Genomic DNA, 11,533 nt, shown 5'->3' on the forward strand with positions numbered 1-11,533 from the left:
ACAGAGAGGATGTGCAAAAAATGTCATAAGGACTGGAGACAGTTTCAGACCAAGTGTTACTATTTTTTCATCTCGAATGCTGACTTGGAGCTCCAGCAGAGCCTGGTGCAAACAAAAGGAGGTGACCTTCTCATCATAAACAGCAAAGAAGAACAGTAAGGATTAAATCAGTACTTTATTTTACCAGGTATGATGATGACCTGGCAAGAGGCTCCCACAAAATCAAAAACAAAGACAAAATAAAGCAAAACTAAAGAAAAACAGATAAAGGAAACAGTACAGATGAATCCAAGTCTCGCAAGCAATGGTGAAGAGACTATGAAGTTAAAAACAACATAAATAACTATTAGAGTGTGTGAGGAGAGAGCAAAGGGGAGTCACATGTACAGCAGTCAACTAGGGAATGTTGTAGTTTCTGTTTAAACATACGAAGTGATGGGACAGCTGAAAGTTTAACCCTTTCATGCATAGTGGTCACTACAGTGGACAGCTATTCTACAGCTGTTTTCTTGTATATTTATGGATTTTGTTGTTCTTTTCGTTGTTGTTTTTTTACACATATCTTTAATAAAGTTTTAAGACACTACATGTCTTTTCTGACATGAATTGGTAACATTATGTAGATCTCTCCTGAGGATAAACCCTCAGAATCACAAGCCCCTCCTATAGTTTTCACACAATTACAGTAAATACGTGTTTCTGTGTGTCAAAAATTAAACGTGTGTCCAGCTAAGTGGATATTTTTGCAACTTCATGAAAATAGGTTCATAAGAATTTTTTTTGTCATTATTACTTTTTTAAATGTATTTTTAATTTTTTTTTTTTTTTAAATTATTTTTTATTTATTTTTCAGAAGAAAAATTTTCTATCCACATTGTTTTTTCATGCCTAAAGAGGAATAAAAACACTCAGGAAAAATTTTGATTAAGGTTCTCATAATTCGTGCATGAAAGGGTTTAAAGGAGTTTTGAAGAGAGTTTCAATCATTTGCTGCAGCGAAATGAAAGGAATTCTAGCTTTTTTTGTACTTAACCCTTTAACCCCTGAGATATCATTTCAGGTAAATGTGCTGATGTGTGTCTGTTTCAGTGTCATTAACGCTTCTGAGTGTGTGCTTGTGTTCCCTTTTCTTCAGTGGTTTTGTTTTACTGTGTGTTTTAGGGTCAAAACAGGGTGGAATAACAGAAAAAGACAAAGAGAGGAATTAAAGTTTGACAGGTTTTTACTAAATAATGCACTCAGAATGTACATCAATAAGAACACACTGAACAAAAAGTATTTGAATTTTGGCCCAGTAGTTTTTGTTTTGGGTTTGTTTTTTTTTTCTAAATCAGTCCAGCTGCTTTTTGACACTTGGTTGAATTCCAAAAAGTAGTTACACAGTCAAAACGCAGTAAAAACACAGTTAAAAAAAAAAAGAGAGAGAGAGAGAAAGGAGAATCACCAAAACATTGCAAACAACAGTAAAAACTAAAAGAAGGACCAATGCCCCTGTAGCTTACCAGCCAAATTAAAAGCTTTGGGAAATCTTTCCAGATGCCATTTATTATCAGCCAGTTCTGTGTATTTATTCTATTACAGAAATAGCCCATGTTTTGCTCATATTCCAATCAGATCTGTCAAAAATTCAAATTCCAACTTGATATCATTGATACTTACTGATTTATTGGATCAATCCACTTCCCATCTGTTATAATGGGGAAATTTTTCGAAGTCACACCAAATCTAGAATCAGATCCGGATCGAAATAATTTCAATACCTTGTGTCGACATCATCATACAGAAGCTGTATACCAAGTCTGAAGTCAATCGGAACTGTAGTTTCGGAGAAAAAGACGACTGAAATTTTTTTCCCATGAGAGCCCATGTTAAATTTTCCGTAAGTTCCTGGATCCAGAAGAAGATCCTGATCAGCATGTGGACATTATGTTTTGGTCATCTCCCCATCAGGGCTGGACTGTAGAAATTTACACTGGATATCATTTATATTTACTAAGTTATTGCATCCATCCACTTCCTATCTCTTATAATGGGGACATTTTTCAAAGTCGCACCAAATCCAGAATCAGATCCGGATCTAAAGAATTTCACTAACTTTTCTTGACATCATCATAAAGAAGCTGTATACCAAGTTTGAAGTCAATCGGAATTGTAGTTTCGGAGAAGAACACGATTAAAATTTTTGTAACAGACGACAGACGGACGACGATGACAGATGACGGACAGATGTCACATGACGACAATAGCTTACCAGCCGACAGGGAAAATGATGTAAATAAATAAATAAAAAAGCCAAAAACTGTTCCTATTGAGTAAAAGGTGAATTTGTATGAATATTTAAATAAATCAATCAAACATTCAGAATGCTCACCACAGACACGTCAGGGGCTTGAGGGTTAAAGTCATACAAATCTATGTTCAATGGCAGCATATCTGTGTAAAAACGTACAGTTATTAGGTGTCAGTAGTTTATCATTTTCTCTTTTTCCTTCCTAGAGTTTCATTTTGCTTCCAAGCCAGACTGTGGACCAGGCGACACTAGACTGTGGATAGGCATGACGGACACAGAGAAGGAAGGAGATGGAAATGGGTGGGATGGCAGGCCAGGTCACCTCAGGGGTTCAGTAAGTGCAACGAATACAGCCATAACCTGCTCCAACACTAACGCATCTGTCAAACAGATTCAACTTAACATTCAGAGGGAAATGACCAAGAATTTTTATCCAGCCTGGGCAGAAATATGAAGTGAAAAATGTTTTATATATAACACATATCTGTTCACAATTGCAAATGTGAGCTTGTGCAGTTATGTATATGATGATATTTTCTGATTTAGTAAGCTGAGCAGAGAGATGAATACCAAGGTTATTATCGTTAACGAAAATTAACAAAATGACGAAAACCAGAGTTGTAAAAACGTTTTCATTAACTGAAATAAATAAAAACTATATAGGGTGGGGAAGCAAAATTTACAATATTTTGAGGCAGGGATTGAAAGACAGTGTATGACCAATTAGTTTATTGAAAGTCATGAGAATTTATTTGCCACAAGAAAAATTACATAATAGAAAATGTTTTTATTCTATGTGTCCTCCTTCTTTCTCAATAACTGCCTTCACACACTTCCTGAAACTTGCGCAAGTGTTCCTCAAATATACGGGTGACAACTTCTCCCATTCTTCTTTAATAGTATCTTCCAGACTTTCTCGTAATAGTTTTGCTCATAGTCATTCTCTTCTTTCCATTATAAACAGTCTTTATGGACACTCCAACTATTTTTGAAATCTCCTTTGGTGTGACGAATGCATTCAGCAAATCACACACTTTGGCGTTTGCTTCCTGATTACTCATATGGGCAAAAGTTTGTGAAAAGGTATGGATAATAGTGTTAGGTATGATTATGACATCTATATATGTTTGGTTTCAAAACAATTGACGTAGTGCCTGCAGAGAAAAAACAACTAAATGTTCATTGTAAATTTTGCTTCCCCACCCTGTAATTAAAAGAAAAAAACCACAACTAAATGAAACTGTATTGCGTGCCTACAAAACTAACTAAAACGTATAAAAATTATGTATAAAATTCCCTTAGTTTTCGTCTTTGTCAATGTCGTAATGATACGAAATCAAGTTATTTCCCTTAAGCGATTTTAGTTGCTGGCACCATATGATATTTAACAGTCCGTCTCTTGTGGTCACTTGTGGTTTAGAGTCGTCTTCTGGTCCCCACTCTACCTGGAAACATGGAGACTAAAGTTGGGAGAAAGCAGTAGAGTCCTGTCTGGGATTTATTTGAATATGATGGCGAAGAAGATAAAAGATATGAAAAAACAAAAACTAAACTAAAACTAAGCATTTAGAAAATAACAAAAACTAAGAAAAACTAGCAAACCTGTTCTAAAAACTAATTAAAACTAACTGAATTAGACAAGAAAAAGTCCAAACTAAATAAACTAAACTATAATGAAAAATCCAAAACTATTAAACCTTGATGAGTACGGTGGTGCAGAGTGTAAAACTTATAAAATGAAACTGGTATCAGGTATTATGAGGTTTTTCTATAGATTTTTTTTACTAGTTTAGGTTTGTATGTTATGATTTAGTGGATAAAATGTAGTAGTTTAAGAGTGTTTATTCTGTTTTTTATGCAAATAATTGGGCCTTGTGGTTATTGTGTACTTTTGCTCTCCGACTGTGAAGCACTACAGTCGTGGAAAAAATTATTAGACCATCAAAAGTCATCAGAAACAACAGTTATGCAATCAAATACTAACTCCGGTGTGTATCATGTGACTAAAACAGACAGAAAAGAAAACATGGAATGCCTAAAAGCACTGTTTTTCACCACGTTCCTCTTTTAGACTTGTGTTTGAGTTTGTGAATTTGCATCGTTTCTGTTCTTGCAGCTCTTTTCTCTAACTGAGACACATTGGGTTGTTGCAATGTGTTTGGACCTTGTCGGCCACCGTAGTATCGCACGTGTAGTCAAGTTTAATCAGATCTGAGAGAAGTGTAAGACTATGTTTCAATTCTGCTGTGAAATATGACATCTTGACAAAGACATTCCCGCTGTGTCTCACAGATATTGGCTGAGCAGATCAGGGATGGGAACTGAACCCGATGACTGGAAAGCAGAAGACCCACTGGGAGAGGACTGTGGACACATTGATACCACTGTCACAGCTCTGGAGTCGTGGATGGATGGATCCTGCAAGATACCTTATAGATGGATATGTGAAATGAATGTATAACACGACCAGCTTTTTTTCATACTGTAATTTTTGTGCGTCTCCATGTTTAGTTTTTAGTTTAGTTTATTGTATCGTGAACAATCCCAATTAATTAACTGTATTAATAACAGTAAAAAGGGGCAGCTTCAACCAACATGGCTAGTATCCTTAAAAACATCATTAAACATTAACATTAAACATGAACATTAAAAACATTTAACATCTTTAGACAGGCTTTTTATGGCCCACCATGATGCTTTGTTTTATTCGCTTAGTCTTTTATTCCTGATTCAGTATTTCATTTTTAATTGGACTGTCTTCTCTCTGTAGCACTTTGAGATTCTGCTGAAAGAAAAGTGCTTTATAAATGCCATTTTATTATTATTATTATTATTATTATTATTATTATTATTATTATTATTATTATTATTATTATTATTATTATTATTATTATTATCCTGCTGTAGTCCCTGGCCTGATGACAATTGGTATCCTAAAAATAAACAATATATTGCGGCAAATTAATTAAAAAGAGAGAGTTAAGACCGCTAAGAGACCAGATAAATCAATAAAGATAAAAAAGATAAAAGAGAACAGTGAAGCATCAGTACAATCATACAGAGGCAGCACATATCAGCCAAACATATAAAAAAAAAGCACATACAATATAATCACATATAATACATCAGCACATAATCACAGACGGGGATGTAAACAGACATCACATGGACAGACAGCATCCATGATCATGAACAAATAACACAGAGCCATAGGTTAGTGTGTACCAAGGTTCTAATAGTTTTGGATTGTTCATCATAGTTTAGTTTTATTTAGTTTAGACTTTTTTTTTCTCTAATTCAGTTAGTTTAATTTGTTTTTAGACAGGTTTACTAGTTTTTATTAGTTTTCTTTTTTTTTAATGCTTAGTTTTAGTTTAGTTTTAGTATTAATTTTAGTTTTGTCGTATCTTTTCTCTTCTTCTCTGTCGTATTCAAATAAATCCCAGACAGGACTCTGCTGCTTTCTCCCAACTTTAGTGTTCATGTAGAGTGGGGACCAGAAGACGACTGGAAACCACAAGTGACCACAAGTGACGGACTGTCAAGTGTCGTATGGTGACAGCAGATAAAATTGCTAGAGCAAAATAAATCCATTTCATATCAAAACATATCATGACAAAGACTAAAACGAAGGGAATTTTATCCATAATTTTTATCTGTTTTAGTTAGTTTTGTAAGTATGCAATACAGCTTCAGTGAGTTATTGTTTTTTTCTTTTAATTATAGTTTTTATTTATTTCAGTTAAAAATGTTTTTTCAATTCTAGTTTTCGTCATTTGTTAGTTTTCGTTAATGATAATTACCTTGGGTGTGTACAGGTGTAGTTGTCTGCAAACAATTTTTAATGTGGCTGTAAAAGTGGAGTACATGTGTATATCTTTAATGTGGGTGGGAAGTGAGTTCCACTTTTGTGTTGCTTTAACAGAGAATGATAACTGACCAAATGTGTTTTTTCCTGAATGGTACTGATAAGTCACCCTGTGTGGTGCTTCTGGTGATCTGACTGGTATTATTACATTGGTTTGGGAATGAATTCAGTGGAGGAGGAGCCAAAACTATGTAGGATTTTGAAGACTAGACATTTGTTCTGTATTTTATTATATCTCACAATTTAGAAGCTTCTGTTTGTGTAGGATGGTACAAATGTGAGCTGTTGGGTTTCTGGTCCAAGACTTTAAGGCAGTGCTTCCCAACCTGTTTTTGGCTCATGACCCCATTTTAACCCTTTCATGCATAAATTATGAGAAACTCAGAAGAGATTTTTTTCCTTAGGGTTTTTATTTCTCTTTAGGCATGAAAAAACAGTGCAATTGAATTTTTTATTGAACCTATTTTTTATGAAGGTAGATTTGTTTCTTTATTTCTCTAATCATAAAAACAATATATTTTCAATCAAAAAAAAAATTGCAATAAAAAAAAAAAAAAACCTTTTCAATCAAAGAAAAAAAGTGTTGAATGCAAAAAAAAAAAAAAAAAAAAAAAAAAAAAAAAAAATCAAAAAATTGCATTTGAAAACTTTTTTTTTTACTGAAAAGTTTTTTTTTTTTTTTTTTTTTTTTTTTGAGAATATTTGTTTTTGATTTGTACTTGTAGCAGAGTAAATGTACTGTGATTCATTCCACTACAAGAAAACAAAGTCAAATAAAGCAAGTTTGGGGGATTTAACTAGTAAAATATTCAATAAAATAATCAGAAATATAATTAAAGTAAAAAATAAGATGAATGCAAAAAATAATTAAGATCCAAAAAATTGCATTTGAACACTTTTTTTCTTTGAGTAATTTTTTTTTCTTGAAGTGAATTTTTTTTTAATTGAATTTTTTTTTTTAATTGAAAATTTTTTTTTTTTTTTTGGTTAAAGCAACAAAGAAACAAATCTACCTCCATAATTTTTCATGGAGTTCCAAAAATGTCCATTCCGCTGGACACCGTGTGTTTAATTTTTGAAGCAAAGAATGCAAATATCAGAAAGTGATATACTGTATGAAAACTATAAAATCAAAACATTTTTAAAGCAGCTAATCTGATGTTTTCTCATATTTATTATATTCCCAATTTTTTTAGCAATTGATTTACACTCAAACATATTAGTGCAGATCAGGTTTATCAAGAACAGCAAAGTTACAGTAATGGTATGAATGTCAGTATATATTATGGGATGGTGCAAAGTGTCCACTGTGTTGGCTGATATGGAACTAAAACAACAAAACCCATGAATATACAGGAGAACAGATGTAGAATAACTGTCCACTGGAGTGACCACTATGCATGAAAGGGTTAGACATCAAAACAGAGACTTTTTTTTTTTTGCTAAAATTAATTTTTTTTTGATCATGTAATAGTTTGCTGTACTATATGTTGCAAATAACATTAATTTTAGATGACATTTAGTCTATATAATGTATTATTATGGACAGAGGCAGAAAAGCCAGGTGTAGATTACTGCACAAAGTGAGAATTTTATTTTCCTTGGTCGGATATGTACAGTCAGTGCAGCTTATATTTACAAGGCTGACAATTAATACTGAACAAACAAGAACTTACAAACTATGAATTATGAAAGAGCTTCATCTTAAACCGACCACAATGAACATTTGAAAGATAAACAGAACCACAGTGCTTCAGTTTCAGCTTCACAGTTTGTCATGTCTTTTATGTATTGGGATTGTCTCTGTCAACTCACCATATATTTTTATTAGTACGTTTTTATTTTTTGTTTGTTTGTTTTTATCAATTACTAGAAATTTCAGGCGGCTCCATTTCAATTCCAGGCGACCCCACGTGGGGTCCCGACCCCAAGGATGAAAACACTCCTTTAAGGGTTTGCTTATACAGAGTTTCCAGTGTCCCCACCTTGTGAGGCAGTATGTTAGATGTGACATGATCAAGGCATTCAGATATTATAATTTGTCTGTTTATCTGTGTGAGATATATTCTAAGTTACACTATGACGATAAAAAATATTGAGACACACTGAATTCAGGTGACAGAAGGCTGGGCTGCCAAAGATAAATATCACAACATAATTTTATACTGAAATAAATATTGCAATCAGTGTTTTTGTTTTCTTTATAAGGTTAATTTTATTCACATTGTCATGTTTTGTCATTTTTTTATTCAATGCTGATATATTTTCTTAAAATTTTAATTGTTTTAAATGTTTTTCCTGTAGATCTCTGAAATATTTGTAACTCTATGATCATAAATAATCATGTTAAACTACAAGTAATGGTCTGATTTATTCAATTCTCACTCAGGAAGAAAACTAGATTTGACATTTAAATCAACAAATAACATGAACATTTTTATAACATCCCATGAGAAGTCGCATGAGCTGTAGATGTGATGTGTCTCAACATTTTTCTCCATATAGTGAAATCATTATAACACTACAACAACCCAAAGTGTATGTTGTATTTCAGGCCATAAAAATAGACTGTTAAGCATTAAAAATGGTCTTTCTTTAATATGTATCTGATATAACTTTAATTAATTTTATCTGATGAATAAAACTGTTTTTATTTGACAACAGCAATGTATTTTTTATTGAAAATACAGAAACAAGGCATTGGCTTCATAATGAAATAAATGACATTTTTCTGTGCGGGTGCTTGTTAATGTGGTTTGAGTTAGAGGATTTCCTCAAGTGCTAATCACAGTCAGTCACTACTCTTGTTTTGGTTTCTTTTCCTGCAGAGTTGAAAGCACAGGAACCGAATGGATGCCACAACAGCTGCTGTGAACAGTAACAGCACTGCAACAAAAAGACAACGACATCTACAGAATAATATGAGTACCAGGGCATCTTATAAGACTCTGTGCGTAAATGTGCTGCTCCTTTGTGCCTTATAACAAACTCAATCCAGTAAATAGCACTGTCCAGAGGATGCATTGGCTTGTCTCGATGTAGATCTGAGAGTCGTTTCATGCTGTTTCTGTCGAGGGTTGTTGATAACATCTTGAACTGCCTCTAGAAAATTCCACTAGTAAGTTTTGTCGCATCCAGTACCTTAGCAGCTCCTCGTACCTCCATCCTCAATAGGTTCTCAAACTGGTCAAACAGAAGAGGTATACCTATTATTGGCACTCCGTGGTAATTGACTCTAAATTCCGTTGGTACCCCCATGGGACACAAAGGCTTTGATTTTCTTGTGGCCCAGAAGGTCGTTCTGAGGCAGCCATTTCACCAGCAGGGTGTTGTTACCCAAATTATCAGGCCGCTCACCTGCATGCCTCCATATGACCTTCTGAGGGATTTGGGCAAACGCAGCAGCAATTTCTGATGTTAATTCTTTAGGTAAGCCTTTGACAAGTGTGCCTAGGGACATTACGATGAATCCATGTTCTCCAGAACTTTGAACAAACTCCTCAAGCTCTGGTGAAAACACGATGTAAACAATATTTGGCATTGTGGGCCGTGGGAATTCAAAGACAAAGTCTACTCTCATCAGCCAAATGTCAGCTCCTTGAAGGAGATGGTAGAATTTCACCTCAGAACCAAAGTATCTGTTTACGAGTTTATCATAGTGAGGACATACAATAAACTTGTCGATGCATGTGTTGAGGACGTAGTGGAATGTGTTCTGGATCCTTTGGCCAAAAGTCATCTTATCTGGTAGAGCCACTCCAGATGTTGGAACATATGAAGTCGTGATGGAGCCACGACACAAATGTCCTTCACCGCTGGTAATCCATCTGACATTAAAAACAGTTGGCAGCCAAGTTCATGGGCTACGAGGACACCCACAGGTAATCCTGGATCCAGAAGAACCACGTCAAACTGCATGTCACGAATACTCTGCATCAGAGTCTTATTTTCAAGCATTTGGACTCCGACCAGGCTCGCCTGTTGATGAATTTTTGACAATGCACTGAGCATTTCCCAGTAGAATGACACAAAGGCAATCGGAGATCCACCTTCTTTCTGTATCGCCAGCATCTTGACAAGAAAGGTAACAAAGAAGTCCTGCTCCTCTATGCTAATGGCTTCCGGTAAGGTGATGGTATGGATGTATAATGTGGGGCACTTTCCTTGATGTACAAGCTAGTGGCTGTACGGACCACAGTGACCTCGTGACCCCTGGCATGGAGGCTCTGGATCAGCAGGTTCATATTAACCCAGTGACTGCCATCCACAGGAAACACCAGAATCTTTCCACCCTGGACAACGGGACTTGGTAGGAGGGACACAGCTACAGCCAAAAGAAGGGAAATGCCTGGACGATCCCCATTGATTAACTCTAAAGAAAAAGAAATAACATGAATCATTGTGGGAAATGACAGTTTGTCAGGCATTCATTGCATTAAATGACTGATTTGCAGAAACTCTCCATTTAATTTTTGTTGAAAGCAAAGTAATCAGTATAAAGTCATGGTTAGCATTACAGTAACCTACAACAGGAAGTAAATGTAAGAGCTACTTCTTAGCTCACTGCTTAGTGCAGAGTAGAGCAACTGCAGAAAGTGTAAGTAAAATACCCAGAATGAGTGTTACACTGGACACTGACTTAATCTGCATTTATGGTGAGTTACTAAAACCTAACTACAAGCAGAGTCTCCATTTATAATGTGAACAAAAACAAGCCCTCAAGTAATCACTCCTCAGCAGGAAAATACATTGTCTGACAATGCAAAAGTAATCCAATGCTGTGCACTTTTGCCTGGATCAGGATTATCAGCCACTGCAGAGATTGCAAAAGAGCACTGAAGTTTATAGTTTGCAGCTCTTTAGTAAACCAGTGACTAGTTATTTACTCAGTGTGTTTGGGTAGAAAAACTAATGATATAACATACCTTCAATCCTTTGCACTGTGGAGAAATGATAGTTTCTAACCTTTCTCAGAACGTGAAGCCCACGGTCTGGCTCGGAAAAGAATCCAAACCCAAACCTGATTATTTTGTTACATAAGACAGAATGAGGAGGGGGGAGGGATATTCCCAAAAGAACTCAAATGTGTGCTGCATGAAGGGGAGGAGAAGTGTTGTAGGCATGCAAACAGTTACCAGACAAATCCCACCCCATCTGTGTTATATTCACGCAAACAGGAAAGTAAAGGCACTGCTGGGGCTTTTCTATAGGTTACGATATAGACAGAGGAGGTAAAACAGTTCAATTCTGCACATTCTCTTTACTGAGGAAATGCCCGACAGAAACCTTTCTGAGTTTTGCCTTGTTTTTAGCTTCTAGTTTAACCTGTTAGGCTCATTTCACCTGTAAATTCTTGGTAATAATTTATCCAATGT

General features: G+C 35.1%; 1 pseudogene; it reads right to left on the reverse strand.

Annotated features, from left to right (window-relative positions):
• Window positions 1-8,949: 8,949 nt before the first annotated feature.
• Window positions 8,950-11,312, reverse strand: LOC115439403 (UDP-glucuronosyltransferase 1-2 pseudogene; annotated as a pseudogene).
• Window positions 11,313-11,533: the final 221 nt, after the last annotated feature.

This window comes from Sphaeramia orbicularis, chromosome 19 (assembly GCF_902148855.1).
Source record: "Sphaeramia orbicularis chromosome 19, fSphaOr1.1, whole genome shotgun sequence".
NCBI lineage: Eukaryota > Metazoa > Chordata > Actinopteri > Kurtiformes > Apogonidae > Sphaeramia > Sphaeramia orbicularis.